The sequence below is a fragment of the Plecotus auritus genome, assembly GCF_963455305.1.
Source record: "Plecotus auritus genome assembly, chromosome: X".
Taxonomy (NCBI): Eukaryota; Metazoa; Chordata; class Mammalia; order Chiroptera; family Vespertilionidae; genus Plecotus; species Plecotus auritus.
Window position 1 is genome coordinate 16,208,224 of NC_137784.1, and position 19,799 is coordinate 16,228,022.

Here is a 19,799-nt window from a genome sequence, read left to right on the forward strand (position 1 = left end):
GTTTGTCTTATTTCATAAACTTGGAACTGACTAGAGAAAAAAGAAAGTCTCACATTTCCTACACATAAGAACGATTAATACCTGTATAGTGATTCTCAAAGTGTGGTCCAGGGACAACTGAGGTCCTAGTCCCCTAAGAGGACTTTGCAAGGTCAAAACTATTTTCATAATAATTTTTAAAGTTATTTGCCTTTTTCACTTATTCTCTGTTTTCCAGAGGCTATGTGTGTAATACCATAACAGATTGAATGCAGAAGTGATAAGAAGCCCATTGTCTTTTATTAAGCCAGACATTAAAGAGATTTGCAAAAATATAAAATAATGCCACTCTTCTCACCAAGTTTTTCATTCTTTTGGAGAATAGTTATTTTTCATTAAAAATGCTATTTAGATAAACGAGTAGGGTTTTTTAAAATGAATTACAAATTAGTTTTTTTTTAATTTTTCAGTTTAAATTTCTATTATGGTAAATATAGATACAAACCACATACACAAAAGCTCTTTGGAACCCCAATAATTTTTAAGAGTATAACGAGGTCCTGAGACCAAAAGCTTTGAGTACCACTGACAGTTACAATGATAAGGGATAAATGACAACACACACACTTACACCAATCTACCTCTGCCCTGGAAGACTATTACTGCTATTTATATCACAGAAATTTCTAACAGTTCAAACTCTCTAGTGACCAGTAAAGAAAAAAGTCTGGTGGGGGTAAAATTGGACAGGAAATTAAAAGGAAAGGAATTAAATGCTTCCTTTTCAGTTAGAAGGCTGCCATTCTGATTTTCTGATTTGAAGGCAAAACTCTAGACAATTCAATAGATGTTTCAAAATTAACTAACCTCCATGTTTAGGCCATCAGCAATAATTTAATGCTTTCACAGTCCCCAACAGCTGCCTGAAAATTCATACAAACCCTAAATTATCCAGTACAAAAGCTAGATTCTCAGAGGTTGTTGATATACTTATCTTCGATGAAAATTTTAAATTACTTCATATTACCTTCATCCTCAAACTTAGCCTACCCAAGTTGATGCTTATGCACAAAATGCCATACTTTCATACTAAAAAGAAAATGCAAGAATTACTACAGATACAATATAATTTCTGATTCATAAAATTTCTCACAATTTCTGTAACCTATATAGTAAAATTTTTAAATTTAACAATCTCAAAGAGGCCAGCTTCTCAATCTAAAAGGACAGAAAAATTTGAAAATAGACTAACTTCATTAGCTCTGTTAGCAGTCATTTTACCCTCAGATATAATACTCAAATTGAGAAATATGTTTAATATGGGAGGAAAGGCTGTGTAAATTAACTTTAATTTGTTTAATACTGAAAATTCTTCCTTGTCCATCTAAATGTTTTTATAGATCAAGATAAAATTGCAAATGACAGTTTAACTAAGCTTTTAGGGAGGCTCTGGGTCCTTCAGCCTCCAGGTTAGCACTTATTACCCAAATTACTTCACTTTTCAGGTATGTTTAGCATTCAGTCATCCTATAATACACGAAACCTTGTAAGAAAAAACCCCAATCCTGCTTCAACGCTATTTTTTCGTCAGAAGATTTTAATTTAATGCTCCTCTGCTCATTCCTCACTACAAGTAGAAGTAATCCAAGGGTGATGTCATGGAAAACAGCTTCCCCAGCCTTTAGAGACTGGATCCAGTGAGGATTCTAGGAAAAACCTCTATTGGGGAATAAAACCCTGAATCTTCTAAGTTACATCCTAACTTGAAATCATTGATACAGTAATGTTAACATTCTAGTTCTCCACAATAATTAAATCTTTCTGAAGGTCTCAATGTTATATGAATATCCTGCAAATGACGCAAAAATCATTAACTAAATTCAATGATCTTATCAGAGACAACAAATTTCCTATCTGTTCTTATTTGCTTTAATAATTTAGCCAAATGAGTTTTAGAGGTCTTATACTAGGAAAATATCTGAGGAAATATCTTGCCTTTTCCAGTTTCTTTATTCCGAAGTTAAATTTCTAATTCTGACAAGGCCTTCCACTTTTGGACCAGCAGCAGCACAACATATACCCAAGGCAAAGAGGAACTATGAGAGCCCCTCCAGTGAATGATTCCTAAAACATCAATAATAATTATCTCACATTACTTTCCCCCTTATCCACCCTGCTCCAGATCCACTGGCCTCTTTGCCGTTTCTTGAAAACCGGCCACAAGCCCACCTTAAGGCCTCTGCCTTTCCCTCTGCCTGAAGCACTCCATTCCCAGATATACATGGCTCCCTTCAGGTTTTTCTTTCAATGTCATCTCAGTGAAGCCTTCCCGAACCCCCTCTTTAAAATTAAAAAAAGCCTCCCAGCCCTGCCCAGTGTAGCTCAGTTGGTTGTCATCCCATGCACTGAAAGGTTGTGGGTCTGATTCCCGGTCAGGGTACACACCTAGGTTGCAGGTTTGATCCCTGGGCAGGGTGCATACAGAAGTTGTTTCAGGAAGCCTTTCTCTCTCACGTCATCGATGATTCTCTCATTCTCCCTCTCTCTCTCTCAAATCAATAAAAAACATACAAAAAAAGAAAATAAGAAAACCTCCTATATGCCCCATCAACCAGAAAATCCCCACATTCTTTTTCTGATTAATTTTTCCTCTTAGTATATTAAAATTTTTGTTTTGTTTCATTGACTGTTGTATCCCCAGAACCTAGAAAGAACAGCACTTGGCACATAATAAATGCTTAATAATTATTTGTTGGAGCCCTAGCCCGTTTGGCTCAGTGGATAAGAGCACCGGCCTGAGGACTGAAGGGTCCCGAGTTCAATTCCAACCAAGGGCACATGCTCGGGTTGCAGGCTAGATCCCCAATAGGGGGTGTGCAAGAGGCAGCTGATCAATGATTCTCTCTCATCATTGATGTTTCTCTCTCTCTCTCCCTCTCCTTTCCTCTCTGAAATCAATAACAAATACATATATATGCATATATATAGACATATATATACACACATATATATACACTGAGTGGCCAGATTATTATCATCTCTGAACGCATAATAATCTTGCCACTCAGTGTATATCCTACATAATAAAAGGCTAATATGCAAATTGTCCCCTCGACCAGGAGTTCGACCAGCAGGCAGGCCAGCCAACCACCCATGTCCCCTCACCCTGGCCAGGCTGGCTGGACCCCACCCGTGCACGAATTCATGCACCAGGCCTCTAACACACACACACACACACACACACACACACACACACACACACACACACACACACACACACACTGAGTGGCCAGATTATTATGCGTTCAGAGATCATAATAATCTGGCCACTCAGTGTATATTTGTTGGATGAATAGATAAATTTAATCCTCACAACCCTCCATATTCTATAACTACCACTGATTTAAAGACAAGAAAAACCAAAGCTCAGAGGTTAAGTTGCCCACGGCTATAATTATTAATAAGTGATAGAGCTGGGTCTGCCTGACATCAGAGCCTTCAAGTTTAAATAACCATCCTACAATGTTTTACCAATGACTATCTTTCATTTCTCTTCAATAAAAAACACCACCACCCTGTCACAAGGTATAGCATTCCAATTCAGAGGAGATGTATGCTAATAAATTAATTCAACCCCTCATAAGCTAAAGATTCATTCTCCTCACAGGTAATGTTATTCATTCTCAAAACATTTACACTGAGAAAGGGCAACCTTGACAACAGGCTAGCTACAAAATTTTAGGGGTCCAGGGCAAAATGAATATGCAGGGCCCCTTGTTCAAAGCAGGAAGAAAGTATCATTAAAGATACTAAGACATAAAGCTTTCTCCTTTCTTCTATGGTCTCTCTCCACTTGTCATGGTGTTTATTTGCTGTTTAATTCATTCTAAGTAAAGAAAAATTTAAAACTTAAATTATTAGCATGAATTTTACTGTTCACCTTTATATTGTACAAGTTTTACACAGATTATTAAACCAATCTGTGTAAAACTTGTTTGGGGCCCTGAACACCCATGAAGCCAAGCTAGCCCTGGTTCCAAGATTTTAGCCCCAGACAACACAAATCAAAGCAGAGAGGTCAAACCTTAAAATTTCCACTAAAGCAGTGATTTCCCAAAATTTTACCTTCAGGACAAGCGATAAGTCCAATATATAAAACCTAACATTATAAAGTAGGCTCTTCCTTTGGGAATTTAATCCTGCCTGCCTTTTATTATTCTGCCTTTTCACAAAACACAAAAGCATACTCTGAAAGACAACTGGTATTGGATTATAAATTGAATAAACATTCAAAACAAAAAAATCATTTGTTAGCTAAAAATAATATACTAAACAAATGTTTCTTTCACTTTTTGTGGACCATTTTTAAAGCCAAACCATACTACATTTTTGATGTGTCGAGTAAGAATGATCCCATACTAATCTGTTACACATACATATTATAAATTCTGACAAATAAGTGAAATTTTCAAACCACAAATATTTACTATCCTATTATTTCCCCCAAGTTAATCAGCAATAAAGAGTGTAAATTCACATCCTTTACCACTGAAAAACTGTTTCTATTCACCTAAATGTTGTGGTGATTGAAAAAGAGAATTAAATGATATAAATATTGTCAAAAAGTTGACAGTTTCTATACATTTCTAGATATATTAAGCATTACAGATATCCAAGTGCATTTAGAAGCTCTTCAAAAAATATTCAGGCATCCTATTTCCTAGATATGAAAAAAGGCATTAAAATCAGGGTATTCATGTTAAAAGCATTTTCTGAATTAGAATTTAATCAGATTAACAAAAGAAGATATCAATTCGGAAAATATAAGACACCAAATAAATGTAAGGTATTAAATATTGCGAGTAAGAAAAAGGAAATAAGCGGCCTAGATAAATGAAAAGCAAAGCACTACAATAACGTTAAATTTGAATTAAAGAATACCGTTATTTAAATAAGCAGTTAGCATTTTGTAGAAGGCCAGGCAACGTGACTATTATATATCTAGTCGATTTACAGCACTGCTTCGACATTCCATACTTATTGCTTATACTCATAATAAAGAAATAAAGAGGCAGCAACAGTTAGCCACTACAGCATTAACCACTCTAGAAAGGTTACTCAAAAAATTGCCTTGCATTTTTACCTTTCCACTCTATAGCTACAGATTATTTTCATATATATGGCTTCGTAGTCCCTCACTACCCTGTGATGTGACTAGATTTCATAGATAAGAAACCAAAGCTCGGTAAGCGATTTTCTCAAGAGTCACCCAGTCGAACCCAGACCTTCTGATTCCACATTTTATACCTCGCATTGCATACAGTTCTATTTCAGGCATAAATGGGGTTTTTTAAGGGATAGAACGGGTTAGGGAGGAAAATAGTCATGGTACCTGCAGCTGTATGCTGCAAAAAATGGCTGAATTATGCTTCTTCCTTTTTTCCCTCCTCTCTGGAAAAAAATTAAAATTCAAACAATTAAGTAAACTCAAAGACAAATTAGGTCCCGGCATCTACCCAATGTTTTTGACTCAGTTCTGTGCAGAAAGAGCTACCGAATGGGTGCCGAGCGCGGGGCCGAGGCCGAAGCCCGGGCTCCCGCAGGCCGGAGGGCCGGGGGCGGCTACGTACCTCGGGGGTCCGTCCAATCCCTAGTAGACGGCAGTTTGCATCAGGAAGAAGCGGGCCGGCGGCCGGACGGTGGGCAGTCGGGCGCCTGGACGGCACGCGGCAGGCTCCTCGACCGTCTAGAAGGGGCCGCTCCCGGGCCGGGCCGGGGCGCTCCGGCGGGGGGCGAGTCTGCGCGCCTGCTGCCCCCTCGGCACCAGTCCTAGGAAAGGAGACAGCGTTGAATCGCCAGTCGAGACAGTCGAGCTGGTCGGGAGGCGGCGCGGCGTCGGGGCCGGCCCGGCCTTACCTATGCCTGGGGCACACGGCACCTCGAGGAGCTCGGCGAAAGGACCGACTGGGGACCGCAGGCAGGGAAAGGGGCTGAGGGGCCGCAGGCAGCGGCAGAAGCGCTGGAGGTGACGGCGTCGACGACGGCGTCTCCGGGCTTCTACCCCGAAGCGCGCCGAGTCTCAGGATCACCCACGCCGGGGGTGGAGGAAGGCGGGCGAGGGGCGGGAAAGGGGCGGGGCGAGTGGGGCCACGAGCCAGGGGCCTCTCCTGGCCGCGCGCCCCCTGCGGGCGGCGAGAGCGCCCGGGGCCCGCCCAGGGAGGCGGGGCCCGCCGGCAGAGAGCTCTGCGCGCTGTCGCTGCAACGCGGAAGCCTGCCACGTGGGTAGGGAGGTCGAGGGGTGGGGAGCTGAGAGATGGACAGGAGGCCCTGGAGGCGCCCCCAGTCCCCGCCGGTGCCTCAAGGGGGCCCCGCGTGCAGGCGGCGGCCCAGAGGGTGTTTACCTTCCCCCTGGTCGAACGCCAATGCCGCCATCTTTCAGCCAGCACGCGTCACTTCCGGCGCCGCGGGAGCGGGAGCGGGTGTGGGAGTGGGGTGGGGGCAGGGCCGTCCCACGCTCGCGGGGCCCCACGTTCCGGCTGGCCAAGCCAGCGGGCCCCACTGCGGGGGGGATCAGGCGGCCCCGCGCTGTGGCCGCGAGCCCTGCCCGACGTGGCTTTCCTCGCCGTCGGGGCTGGCAACACTTGGTTGTGCTATAGTCGCTACGCAGCGGTCCCTGCTCGTCTGCAGGAGCAGTGGGCTCAAGGCACTGCAGTGCGCCCACTCTCGACAAGTTGAGGATTAGGAAGCGGGGAAAACGTCTTTGCATGTTGCATTCAGTGGGGGTGGGGGAATCGGGAACGACGTGGAGGGAGTTTTACCATACCTACCTGTGTTATGAAAGCGACTGCATCTGCAGCAAATGACATCATTTTTTAGTAAGGCAACTTGCAGGGGATAATTGCGTCACAGTTCCACTTGGCTTGTAACACAACAATTACACGTTTCAGAAGTACATTTCCCAGAGGTGGGGAAATTCATAGAAAACGGCATGTCTGCACCACGCAGAGAAATGCCGGATCTAAAAACGCTGTTCTGTTTCTGTTTGCGTCCAAATAAGATGGCAAGCAGCAGCAGACTGCAGTGATTTGGGGGGCGGGGAGGTGTTCTTTTTTAACAAATCAGCTATAGAACTCTACCTAAATGCTTTTTTAAATAGCGCCTTTTTCAAAATAAATAGCGCCTTTTTCTTGGTTTAGAATATAAAATTACATTATAGGACTGTTTTGTCATTTTATTGTTGTGAAGTCTTTTGGGAAAAGTGTAGATGAGAGAAATACACAGTTGGAAGCCAGTGGTTCTACTACTAACCTTAAATTGTCATCCATTGCCCATTTCAGATCCTAAACTATGGAATTTTTCCGCCTCCCGCCCCCAACCCCCCCGCCGCCATTTTCTCTAGACCAATATCCCGAAGTACTTTCAGTGAGATACATATATTGCTAAAACGATCATTATCTCCTTGTAGCAAACTTAAACACGTCCTGTTCCCTAAGAGGCCAAAATAGCACACGGTGTACTGTTTTGCTGAAGTAGACAGACTACTTCGTGAGGAAAAAAAAAAGAGGAGAGAAGCACCTTCATCTTCTGGAAATAGGGAAATAAGCTTCCCTTTTCCCATTTAAACTGTAAAGCAAGCTTTAAAAAAGCCATGAGCCATCAAATAAACTTTAAAATGGCATATATTCAACTTTGAACACTTGTTTTCATACATTATTCCTGAATATCTAAAAATGCTGAATTTTTTTTGCACATTAGCTAACGTACATTTGGAGCTATATATTACATATTGTGGCACTAAACTGTCTAGAAAGGGACTTCTGTTCTTGATTTAGTCAGGAACTGAAATGTGTTTTGTGCAGTAGGGATATACCTACAGTGATGTCATGAGCCTTATTATGACATTATGTGGTCTCCTGTGATATTATGTCCAAATGTACTTTTTGAATATACTTAACTGTTTCTGAAAACAGGCTGAGTCTTTCCACCAATCTATATATTTACTATGTAGTGCCCACCCATGAAAAAATAGTGATCTTTAATCTAGAATTGCCTCCCTCTCTCTCTCTTTTTTTTTTTTTCTTTTTTTTTTTTAAATATATTTTATTGGTATTTTACAGAGAGGAAGGGAGAGGGATAGAGAGCCAGAAACATCGATGAGAGAGAAACATCGATCAGCTGCCTCCCGCACACCCCCCACTGGGGATGTGCCCGCAACCACAGTACATGCCCTTGACCGGAATCGAACCTGGGACCCCTGAGTCCGCAGGCCGACGCTCTATCCACTGAGCCAAACCGGTTTCGGCTCTCTCTCTCTCTTTTTTAAGGAGTGTTTTATAGAAGGGTCTGATACAATAAGAAGCATTTTGCTTCTCCAACACCAAGCAAAGTAAAACCAAGTCATTTAAATAAATGAGCCCTGGCTGGTTTGGCTCAATGGATAGAGCGTTGGCCTGCAGACTCGGGTCCCAGGTTCGATTCTGGTCAGGGGCATGTATCTTGGTTGTGGGGACATCCCCGGTGGGGAGTGTGCAGGAGGCAGCTGATTGATGTTTCTAACTATCCCTCTCCCTTTCTCTCTGTAAAAACATAATAAAATTAAAATAAATAAATAAAATGAACTCCTCCAGGTAATTCAATTACTTTCCCCACCAATTACTGGAACAGTGGTACTAAATACCCTGAGGACATTTTTTTTCTCATGGGTAGAGACCCTCATAGGGCAGACAGAAGCTGTATTTTCCTTGCCCTCTAACTTAAGTACACAGACCTCAAATCCCGTATCTAGCAGTCCCAGATAATCCACAGGTTAGAGAGGTGGTAGTAGAGATGGGAGGAAGCTCCTACCCAGGAGTTCTGAGGATTTAGGGTATTGTATACCCTCCCCCACTTTTTAAAATTAAGTTGAGGCTTTTCAGAAATCCAGTCTGTGCTCCTTTATCTTGGTAATCACTTTCCATGTAACTAGCCCCCACCCCAGTCTCTGGGAATCTAAGAGTTGTATCTTCAGCAAACTCTAATAAAGCTGCATATGCATTCTCTTTCCTCTTGAAAACTGTTTACCAAATGCTCTATAGCTTGAGGCTTTTTAAGGCGTCTTGTGACCAATAGTCTATTTCAGTCCCTCAGGGTCCACCAGTATCTTCCAAATCAGTACTAACTTCTGTGGGTCCATACCAAGACCTGGACACTGACACAATGCAACAGGTTGATAGCTGTTGTCATAAGCATTATTTCCTGGTCCCTAACCCTGATGTAGCCTTCAAAATGCCATCTGAGGGTCCCCAAATTTTCCAGGCTTTCAAGTTTATTGCTTTAATAGCCAAATAACTTCAGGTTTTTAAATTTTTTATTTATTGAGTTGAGAGAGAGAGAGAAAAACACCAATTTGTTGTCCCACTTATTTATGCATTCATTAGTTGAATCTTATATGTGCCCTCACTGGGGATCAAACCCGCAACCTTGGTGTATTGGGACGATGCTCTAACCAGCTGAGCTACCCAGCCAGGGCGACTTGAGCTTTTATGTTACATGACTAATAGGAAATCGGTGTCTTCATGAATGTTGGAGGATTTCTGGCTGATACACATCTTGGTCATTGCTAGTCACCTGTCACTTGTAGTGGCTCCTCTTAGCTTGTCTCATCTCCTCTGGCCTTCTGGTTTGTCACCACCTCTCCACACTTCTTTTTTTTTTTTTTTTTTTATATTTTATTGATTTTTTACAGAGAGGAAGGGAGAGGGATAGAGAGTTAGAAACATCGATGAGAGAGAAACATCGATCAGCTGCCTCCTGCACACCCCCCACTGGGAATGTGCCCGCAACCAAGGCACATGCCCTTGACCGGAATCGAACCCGGGACCCTTCAGTCCGCAGGCCGACGCTCTATCCACTGAGCCAAACCGGTTTCGGCTCTCCACACTTCTTCAGCTCTCTCGCTCGCTCGCTCGCTCGCTCGCTCTCTCTCTCTCTCTCTCTCTCTCCCCCTCCCTCCCTCCCTCCCTCCCTCCCTCCCTCTCTCTCTCTCTCTCTCTCTCTCTCTTCACTTCCTGACTAACAAACTTGACTCTCCCTCCACTTCCCTAGCAAAGCAAAAACAAGGAAACTTCAATCTCTTTAAGCAAGTCATAGCTTCTAGCGGTCCCTACACAGGGATGTCCTCTCTCGTTGTCTCTAAGATCTGTAGTCATTTGGTGGGAACCCTTTCCTGAGCATACCACTTGTTTCTCTCTTCCCCAATGCCATGAACTCTCAAACCCCACCCTGGGCCCAGCTAGGAGAATACCAAATCCCTAAATATACCAAAGTGATGTAAGTGCAAAAATAAACAAAAACCCTTCAAAGGGCACCTCCCCCTCCCCCCGCCCCATAAAACAGCACGCCCGAAGTATTTCCATTTGTGTTACTTCACTAATGTGTAAAGCCACCTAAAGGAAAATGAATTGATAACATGACATATCTACAAGTCCAAGAGGACTCAACTATGTGATGCGTCCTGGAACTTTGCTTCTTCCTATTTCATTTCCCTCCTTAAAGCTCTAGCAAACAATCCTCTACTGGCCATTGTTAGAATAACTGCTTTGACCTGGGGCCAATCAGCAAGGGTTCAGAAACATTCAGGTTCCATCTCTGAGTTCCTAATACATTGTGATAGGTTTACACAGTTTGGGGTGCCATGGGAGCAAGTACAAAGCGGGGGTGTAATCGGAGCTTGGGAGGATCAAGCACAGCTCCTCAGAGGTATTATTCTCTAAGTTCCGTCCAAAGGGAAGTAAAGCAAGGAAGGCAGTAAAGGATACCTACACGGCAAGGCACCTTTATTTAGAGAACCACTGATAGTTTAGTAGGGTTACAGTGTGGGACACAAGAAGGGGAGAGGGAAAAGAATTAAAAACTCAGGAAGGCTGTGGAATATACTAGTAGACCTTGGCAGTCAGGGCTTCCCCCCTCCTATGTTGCCTCTCACCCCATGCTCTTTCCACTGTACCGTGTTATATGGATTAACATAGCAAATGATCTTCACATTGTTGCATTTTTTTACTCCTACTTAATTCCATAAATTGTTCCTTTTTGATCTACTATACTAATATACTTACATCATTCATATTTATGAATGGCTACTATAAGTCCCATTCTAAGCACTAGGAATCTATCAGCAACCAAACATATAAAAATCCATGCCTTGCCCAGTCGGCATGGCTCAGTGGTTGAGTGTGGACCTATAAAGCAGGAGGTCACAGTTCGATTCCTGGTCAGGGCAAATGCCCAGTTTCGGGCTCATGCAGGAGGCAGCCAATCAATAATTCTCTCATCATTGATGTTTCTTTTTTAAAAATTGATTTCAGAGAGGAAGGGAGAGGGAGAGATAGAAACATAATGACAAGAGAGAATCATCAGTCAGCTGCCTCCTGCACGCCTCCCACTGGAGATCAAGCCTGAAACCTGGGCATGTGCCCTTGCCTGGAATCGAACCCGGGACCTTCAATCTGCAAACTGACACTATCCACTGAGCCAAACCAGCTAGGGCATCTTTGATGTTTCTATCTCTCGCTCCCTCTCCCTTCCTCTCTGAAATCAATTAAAAAAAAATTTAGCCTTAGGCAATTGAGCTCAGTAGATACAGCGTCAGCCTGTGGACCAAAGGGTCCCGGGTTCGATTCCAGTCAAGGGTATGTACCTTGGTTGCAGGCTCCTCCCCGGCCCAGGCCCTGGTCAGGGCTCATGCAGGAGGCAACCAATTGATGTGTCTCTCTCACATAGATGTTTCTCTCTCCCTCTCTCCCCCTCCCACTCTCTCTAAAAATCAATGGAAAAATATTCTCGGGTGAGGATTAACAAAAAAACAACACAAAACAAAAGCACTAAAATTAGATTTGGTCTCTTGGACTCAGTCATCTCACATATTGTATATGTTCTATATTATTATATTATACTAGAGGCCCAGCGCATGAAATTCGTGCACAGGTAAGGTCCCTAGGCCTCCCCTGTAATCAGGGCCATCTTCCCCAGCTGCCCGTAGTTGGCCCCACCCTCCCCCCCCCCCCGCTGCCACCCACCCCCAGTTCCCCATTTGCTATCGGGTGATCGATGCCTGATGGCCAGGGGAAGGGACCGAGAGGTCGGCTGTTCCCGCCTGCTCGCTGGCCCCGACCCTGCTGTGGGTGGCCATCGGGTGATCGGAGCCTGCCGGCTGGGGAAAGAAACCAAGAGGTGGTCAGTGCGCCTCATAGTGACTGGTCCAGCGGTCATTCTGCTCTTAGGGTCAATTTGCATATTACCCTTTTATTATACAGGATAGAGGCCTGGTGCATGGGTGGGGGCTAGCTGGCTTGCCCTGAAGGGGGCCCCAGATCAGGGTGGAGGGTCCCCGCTGGGGGGTGGGGCTGGCTGGGGTGAGGGGCCACGGGCAGTTTGCAGGCTGGCCATGCCCCCGGCTTTTTTAGGAAGGAGGTCCAGAATGACGTTTGGAAGACATCCAGTCTATCCGGTCTAATTAGCATATTACCTTTTTATTAGTATAGATATTATATATTTTTTAATTCATGCCTTCTTACAAATTACATAAATCAGGCAATAACCAAAATAAATAAATTATATGGCCTGCTATAATGTGACAAATGCTATGGGAAATAATAGAGCTGGATGATAAAAGAGATTAGGAATGTTGATGGGGGAGGGTGTTCCAATTCTAACTGGGAAGATTTGGGTAGGAGGTATCCTTTGAGCCTTGACTGGAAGGAGATGGACCAGATTATGTAAAACCTTGTAGGTTATTATAAAGTCTTTGGCCTTTTTTCCCCTTCATTTTATTTTATTTTTTCCCATTCACCATTTATTCCCCCTTTACCCTCTTCCACCTCCACCCCACCCCCCAAGTGTTTGGCCTTTGAGAAATTGGAACCATTGGAAGGTTTTGAGAAGAGAGGCAATATGATTAATACTCAGGCTGCTGTATAAATAATAGAATTCAGGCATAATGTAATGTACAAATGTACAACATGATGACTGTAGTTAACACTGCTGTATTGTATATTTGAAGGTTGCTAAGATAGTAGATCCTAGAAATTCTCATCACAAGGAATAAAACCTTTTTTCCCCCCTTGTATCTGTATGAGATGATAGATGTTAACTATACTTACTGTGGTAATCATTTCACAGTATATGTAAGTCAAATTATGCTGTATACCTCAAACTTATACAGTGCTGTATGTCAATTACATCTCAATAAAACTAAAAGCAAAAACACTGGAAAGATTACACAAAAAATATAGGCTGTTAAAAAAAAAGAATGTAGGCAGACCTGGGAAAGCAGGGTGCTATTCCATCAATGGAGTGGAATGGAGGCTACAGTGGAGACAGGAAAAGTGGCCAGACTCTGCAAATATTTTGAAGGAAGCGCCAACAGGATTTCCTGAATGTAGGGAGGAAGGAAAGAGAGGTGTCAAGGATGTCGCCCAGGTTTCTGGCCTGAGGACTGGAAGGATGGAATTGTCACTTCCTGTGATCTGGGAGACTTCCAGAGGAACAGGTTTGCAGGGGTGGAGGGAGGGGAAAAGGAGAAGATACAAGGACTGGATCCTGGTCTAGTCATCCAGGAGAACATAGGGGACTGCTCTCGGAGACCAGAGTGCCATATGCTGTACCCTGGAGAGGCAGGAACTAAATATTCACCATCAATAAAAGATGCACTGCTGGTGTGGCTCAGTGGTTGAGCGTTGACCTATGAGCTCTATCTCCAGTGTGGGGCGTGCAGAAGACAGCCAATCAATGATTCTCTCATCATTGAAGTTTCTCTCTCCCCCTCTCTCTTCCTCTCTGAAATCAATAAAAATATTTTTAAATAAAAATAAAAACATTATAAAAAACAAATGTTTAAAATTTGTATTGAATTTATTGGGGTGACATAAGTTAATAAAATTATATAGGTTCAGCCCTAACCGGTTTGGCTCAGTGGATAGAGCATTGGCCTTCAGACTAAAGGGTCCTGGGTTCGATTCCGGTCGGGGGCATGTACCTTGGTTGCAGGCACATCCCCAGTAGGAGGTGTGCAGGAGGCAGCTGATCGATGTTTCTAACTCTCTATCCCTCTCCCTTCCTCTCTGTAAAAAATCAATAAAAAATATATATATATTTTAAAATTATATAGGTTCAGCCAAAACCGGTTTGGCTCAGTGGATAGAGTGTCAGCCTGCGGACTGAAAGGTCCCAGGTTCGATTCCGGTCAAGGGCATGTAACTTGGTTGCAGGCACATCCCCAGTGGGAGGTGTGCAGGAGGCAGCTGGTCGATGTTTCTCTCTCATCAATGTTTCTGACTATCTATCACTCTTCCTTCCTCTCTGTAAAAAATCAATAAAATATATTTTAAAAAAAAATAATAAAATAAAATTATATAGGTTCAGATGTACAATTCTATAGTACATCATTTGTATATTGTATTGTGTGTTCACTGCTCAAGGTCAAGTCTCCTTCCAGCACCATTTATCCCTCTTTACCCTCTTCTACCTGCCCCCACCCCCCTTTCTCTCTGGTAATCCCCATACTGTTATCTGTGTCTATGAGGTGTTTTGTTTTGTTTTGTTTTTATTTTTGCTTAATCCCTTCACCTGTTTAACCCAGACCCACCCCGTCCCCTCTGACAGCTGTCAGTCTGTTCTCTGTATCTATGAACAAATTTTTTAAAAGTTAATCATTTTTGTGCTCCTTATGAACGAATTGAAAATAATACTATGCGCCCTGGCCGGTTTGGCTCAGTGGATAGAGTGTCGGCCTGCAGACTGAAGGGTGTCCCAGGTTCTATTCCGGTCAAGGGCATGTGCCCGGGTTGCGGGCTCGATCTTCAGTAGGGGGCGTGCAGGAGGCAGCTGATCAATGATTCTCTCTCATTATTGATGTTTCTGACTCTCCCTCTCTCTTCCTCTCTGAAATCAATAAAAATACATATTTTTTTAAAAAAGAAAATAATACTATGCTTCCGAAGCCTCAATATGCAAGCCACATATTCATGAGGTGTTGAGGAGACTTTCAAGGGTGTAAGTACAGGAAGGACTGGCAACACCAAAGGCAGGGAGGCATCCGGGAGAAGATAAAGAACCTGCCAAGGAGACAGAAGGAGTAGCCCGGGAGATAGAGTAAAACAAAGAGTGTGGTATGCTATGCCAGATAAAAAAAATACAGGAAGTTGTTCAACACCCATCATCATTCAAAGATGAAATTAATATCACTATTGTAATGAAATATATTTACTTTGAAACATGTTGTAGACAATGTCCCCTTATAATAAATGGAAATGTTGCCTGGCTGGCGTGGCTCAGTGGTTGAGCGTAGACCTATAAACCAGGTCATGGTTCAATTCCCCGTCAGGGCACATGCCCAGGTTGCGGGCTCCATCCCCAGGGTGGGGTGTGCAGGAGGCAGCGGATCAATGATTCTCTCTCATTAATGTTTCTCTCCCTCTCCCTTCCTATCTGAAATCAATGAAAAACTTTTTTTTTAAATATATTTTATTGATATTTCACAGAAAGGAAGGGAGAGGGATAGAGAGCTAGAAACATCGATGAGAGAGAAACATCGATCAGCTGCCTCCTGCACACCTCCCACTGGGGATGTGCCTGCAACCAAGGTACATGCCCTTGACTGGAATCGAACCCGGGACTTTTCAGTCCGCAGTCCGACGCTCTATCCACTGAGCCAAACCGGTTTCGGCAATGAAAAACTTTTTTAAAAAATAAAATGAAGATGCTAAAAAGAACACTTTCCCACAGAGTTAATAATTTTTATGTTCTTTCTGAACCAGCACAAAGCAACACTATACTTTAGAAGCCTCAAGATACAAACCACATATTCATAAGTACTGCATTTCAGTAGATGTACATGCAAACACACACATTCTAAGTGTGAGCCCCAGAGTTGAGGTGAGTGGGAGCAGTGAAGAGCTAATATATGGTGTTTGCACCATGAAGGAAGTGAGGGGAAAAAAAAAGCCTCCAATAATTAGTGTTGCCAGAAGTACAGCTTTAGGACTTGGGAGACTGTGGTTAAGGATAGAGGCAGGATAGAGGCGGGATTGAATATAGGGTCTGAAGTTATTTATTAGTTCTAAAACTAAGTTATTATTTTTGTATCCACTTGTTTTTAAATATTTTCTTTTTTGTGTGTTTTTTTTTAATTGAAGTATTACAAATAGTAGTACATATGTCTTCTTTTTTTTTCCCCATTGACCTCCCCCCTCCGGCCTCCCCTACCCCCCAGTACATGCCTTTACCTGCCCCCGCCCCCCCCCCCCCCCGCAGTGTCTTGTATCCATTGGTTATGCTTATATGCATGCGTACAAGTCCTTCCGTTGATCTCTTACAGCGCCCTCCCCCCCCCCCCCAACCTCCCCTGCCTTCCCGCTGTAGTTTGAAAAGTTCTTAAAAAAACAGTAATCACATAGCTCTTAGGACAAAATGTCTTTGTCCTGACATAGGGCAGAGAGGGACTTCAGGTAAGTCAGCTCTGGCAGCCTCAGCTTGGGGCGGGTAGCTTTAGTGGAAGCAGGGGAAGCACACGCACGTGAATAGCGGCGGGGCGGGGGGGGGGGGGGGGGACTTGCCTGGCTTCAGGATGGCTGAACTTCACCCTGTCCAGAGACCTAGGAGAAAAGCAGCACTGTCGTGGGGGGTGTTGAAATGCTAAGCATAGGTGAGGCAGAATGGCCTTCATGACTAGAAGTCTCAATATTGTCAAGATGGTGATTCTCCTCAAATTGATCTATAGATTCAAAACAATCCCTAGAAATCCCTAGCAGGCTTTTATGTAGAAATTCACAGGCTGGTCCTAAAATTTATATTGAAATGCAAAGGCTCTAGAAAAGCCAAAACAACTTTTAAAAAGAATATGGTTAAAATGGCTTACACTTGCCAATTTCAGAATGTACTATCTAAAACTACAGAAATCAAGACAGTGTGGTACTGGCATAAGGATAGAGATAATAGATCAATGGAACAGAGAGCCCAGAAATAAACCCTTTTATGGTCAAATCATTTTCAAGAAAGTTCCAAGGCAATTCAAAAGGGAAACGATTATCTTTTCAACAAATAGTGTTGGGACAATTGGATAACCACATGCAAAAAGGTGGAGTTAAACACCTACCTCACGCTACATAAAAATCAACTCAAAGTAGATCATAACCTAAATGTAAGAGCTAAAACTAGAAACCTTTCTGAAGAAAACACAGGAGTAAATCTTTATGTTCTTAAATATGATACCAAAAGCATGATTTGTAGCCCTAGCTGGTGTGGCTCAGTTGGTTGAGCATTGTCCCATGCACTGAAAGGTTGCTGGTTTGATTCCCAGTCAAAGCACATAACTCGGTTATGGGTTTGATCCACAGTTGGGTGTTCCAATTGATGTTTCCCCTTCTTTTTCTCTTTCTCCCTTCCTCTCTCTCTCTCAAATCAATAATATATTTTTTTAAAAAAGCACGATTCATAAAAGCAGAAATAAATTGGACTTCAAAGTTTAAAACTTTTGCTCTTTCTTTAGACACCATTAAGAAAATGAATAGCCCTGACCAGTTTGGCTCAGTGAATAGGGTGTTGGCCTGCGGACTGAAAGGTCCCAGGTTCGATTCTGGTCAAGGGCATGTACCTTCATTGTGGGCACATCCCCAATAGGAGGTGTGCAGGAGGCAGGTGATTGATGTTTCTCTCTCATCAATGTTTCTAACTTTCTATCCCTCTTCCTTCCTCTCTGTAAAAAAATCAATAAAATATATTTTGAAAAAAAAGAAAATGAATAGACAAGCTACAGACTGGGAGAAAACATTTACAAATCATGTATCTGATAAACGCTTGTTTCCAGAATATTTAAAAACTCTTACTCAATAAGATAAACTGCCCAATTTAAAAATGGCTTTGAATAGATATTTTACCAAAGAAGATATATGAATGACTAATAAGTACATAAAAAGATGCTCAACATCATTACTCATTAGAGAAATGCAAATTAAAACCACATATACTAGGCCTAGCTGGTTTGGCTCAATGGATAGAGTGTTGGCCTGTGGACTGAAGAGTCCCGGGTTTGATTCTGGTCAAGGGCACATGCCTGGGTTGTGAGTCTCAAGGCAGCTGATCCATGATTCTCCTCATCATTGATGTTTCTATTTCTCTCTCCCTCTCCCTTCCTCTCTGAAATTAATAAAAATACATAAATGAAATAAATAAAACTATGTTTAAAAATGGGCAAAGGGCCCTGACCGGTTTGACTCAGTGGATAGAGCGTCGGCCTGCAGACTCAAGGGTCCCAGGTTCGATTCCCGTCAAGGGCATGTACCTTGGTTGCGGGCACATCCCCAGTAGGGGGTGTGCAGGAGGCAGCTGATCGATGTTTCTCTCTCATTGATGTTTCTAACTCTCTATCCCTCTCCCTTCCTCTCTGTAAAAAAATCAATAAAATATATTTTAAATAAAATGGGCAAAGGATCTGAATAGACATTTATTTTTTTATATTTTTATTTATTTCAGAGAGGAAGGAAGAGGGAGAGAGAGATAGAAACGTCAATGATGAGAGAGAATCATTGATTGGCTGCCTCCTGAACGCCCCCAACTGGAGATAGAGCCTGCAACCCGGGCATATGCCCTTGACCGGGATCAAACCTGCCACCCCTCAGTCCGCAGGCTGATGCTCTCTCCAACGAGCCAAACCAGCTAGGGCTGAATAGACATTTAAAAAAAACCACACATTGCCGAAACCGGTTTGGATCAGTGGATAGAGCGTCGGCCTGCGGACTGAAGGGTCCCAGGTTCGATTCCGGTCAGGGGCATGTGCCTTGGTTGCGGGCACATCCCCAGTGGGAGGTGTGCAGGAGGCAGCTGATCGGTGTTTCTCTCTCATCGATGTTTCTAACTCTCTATTCCTCTCCCTTCCTCTCTGTAAAATATCAATAAAATATATTTTTAAAAAATAAAAATAAATAAAAAATAAATAAAAAAAAACACACATCTACTAGAACAGTGGTCGGCAAACTCATTAGTTAACAGAGCCAAATATCAACAGTACAACGATTGAAATTTCTTTTGAGAGCCAAATTTTTTAAACTTAAACTTCTTCTAATGCCACTTCTTTAAAATAGACTCACCCAGGCCATGGTATTTTGTGGAAGAGCCACACTCAAGGGGCCAAAGAGCCACATGTGGCTCGTGAGCCGCAGTTTGCCGACCACAGTACTAGAATGTCTATAATAAAAAGAAGAGACAATATCAAGCTGTGATATTGTGATATCAAGTTGGTAAGGATGTGGAGCAGCTGCAGCCCTCATACATTACTGGTGGGAATGTAAAATAATGCAGCCACTTTAGAAAAGTGTTGCTATTCCTCAAAATGTGAATGGATCAACAAATGTGGTATGTCCATAAAATGGAATTATATTCAACAATAAAAAGGAATGAACTACTACTGATAGATGCTACAATGTGGATGAACCTCAAAACCATTACGCTGAGAGAAATCAGAAACAAAATACCACATATTATATGATTCCATTTATATAAAACTAGATGCCCAGCGCACGAAATCATGTGTGGGTAGGGTCCCTAGGCCTAGCCTGCAATCAGGGCCATCTTCTGCCTGCTTGCCAGTCCCTGGTCTCACCCTGCCACCACCCACCCAGTTCCCCATTCACCATGCTGCAATTGGAACCTGCAGGACTGGGGAAGGGAGCAAGAGGTCGGCTGTTCCGCCCTCTCTTCAGCCCAGTCCTGCCCCGCTGCCACCCACCTAGTTCCCCGTGGTTCCCCATTCACCATGCTGCGATTGGAGCCTGTGGGCAGGTGGAGGGACT

The 19,799-nt window shown here is 43.1% G+C and overlaps 2 protein-coding genes across 2 annotated transcripts in view; both read right to left on the reverse strand.

The window, feature by feature from the left end:
• Positions 1–5,641, reverse strand: part of APOO (apolipoprotein O) — a 184,009-nt gene extending 178,368 nt beyond the window's left edge. The window contains exon 1 of the mRNA XM_080653611.1: positions 5,610–5,641. The gene's annotated coding sequence lies outside the window, so the exon portion shown is untranslated. The remainder of the gene's footprint in view (positions 1–5,609) is intronic.
• KLHL15 (kelch like family member 15) overlaps positions 1–6,081 on the reverse strand; it is a 39,835-nt gene extending 33,754 nt beyond the window's left edge. Inside the window, exons 1-2 of the mRNA XM_080653605.1 lie at positions 5,896–6,081; positions 5,610–5,808 (exon numbers count right to left, since the gene is read on the reverse strand). The gene's annotated coding sequence lies outside the window, so the exon portion shown is untranslated. The remainder of the gene's footprint in view (positions 1–5,609; positions 5,809–5,895) is intronic.
• Between the last annotated feature and the right edge of the window lie 13,718 nt (positions 6,082–19,799).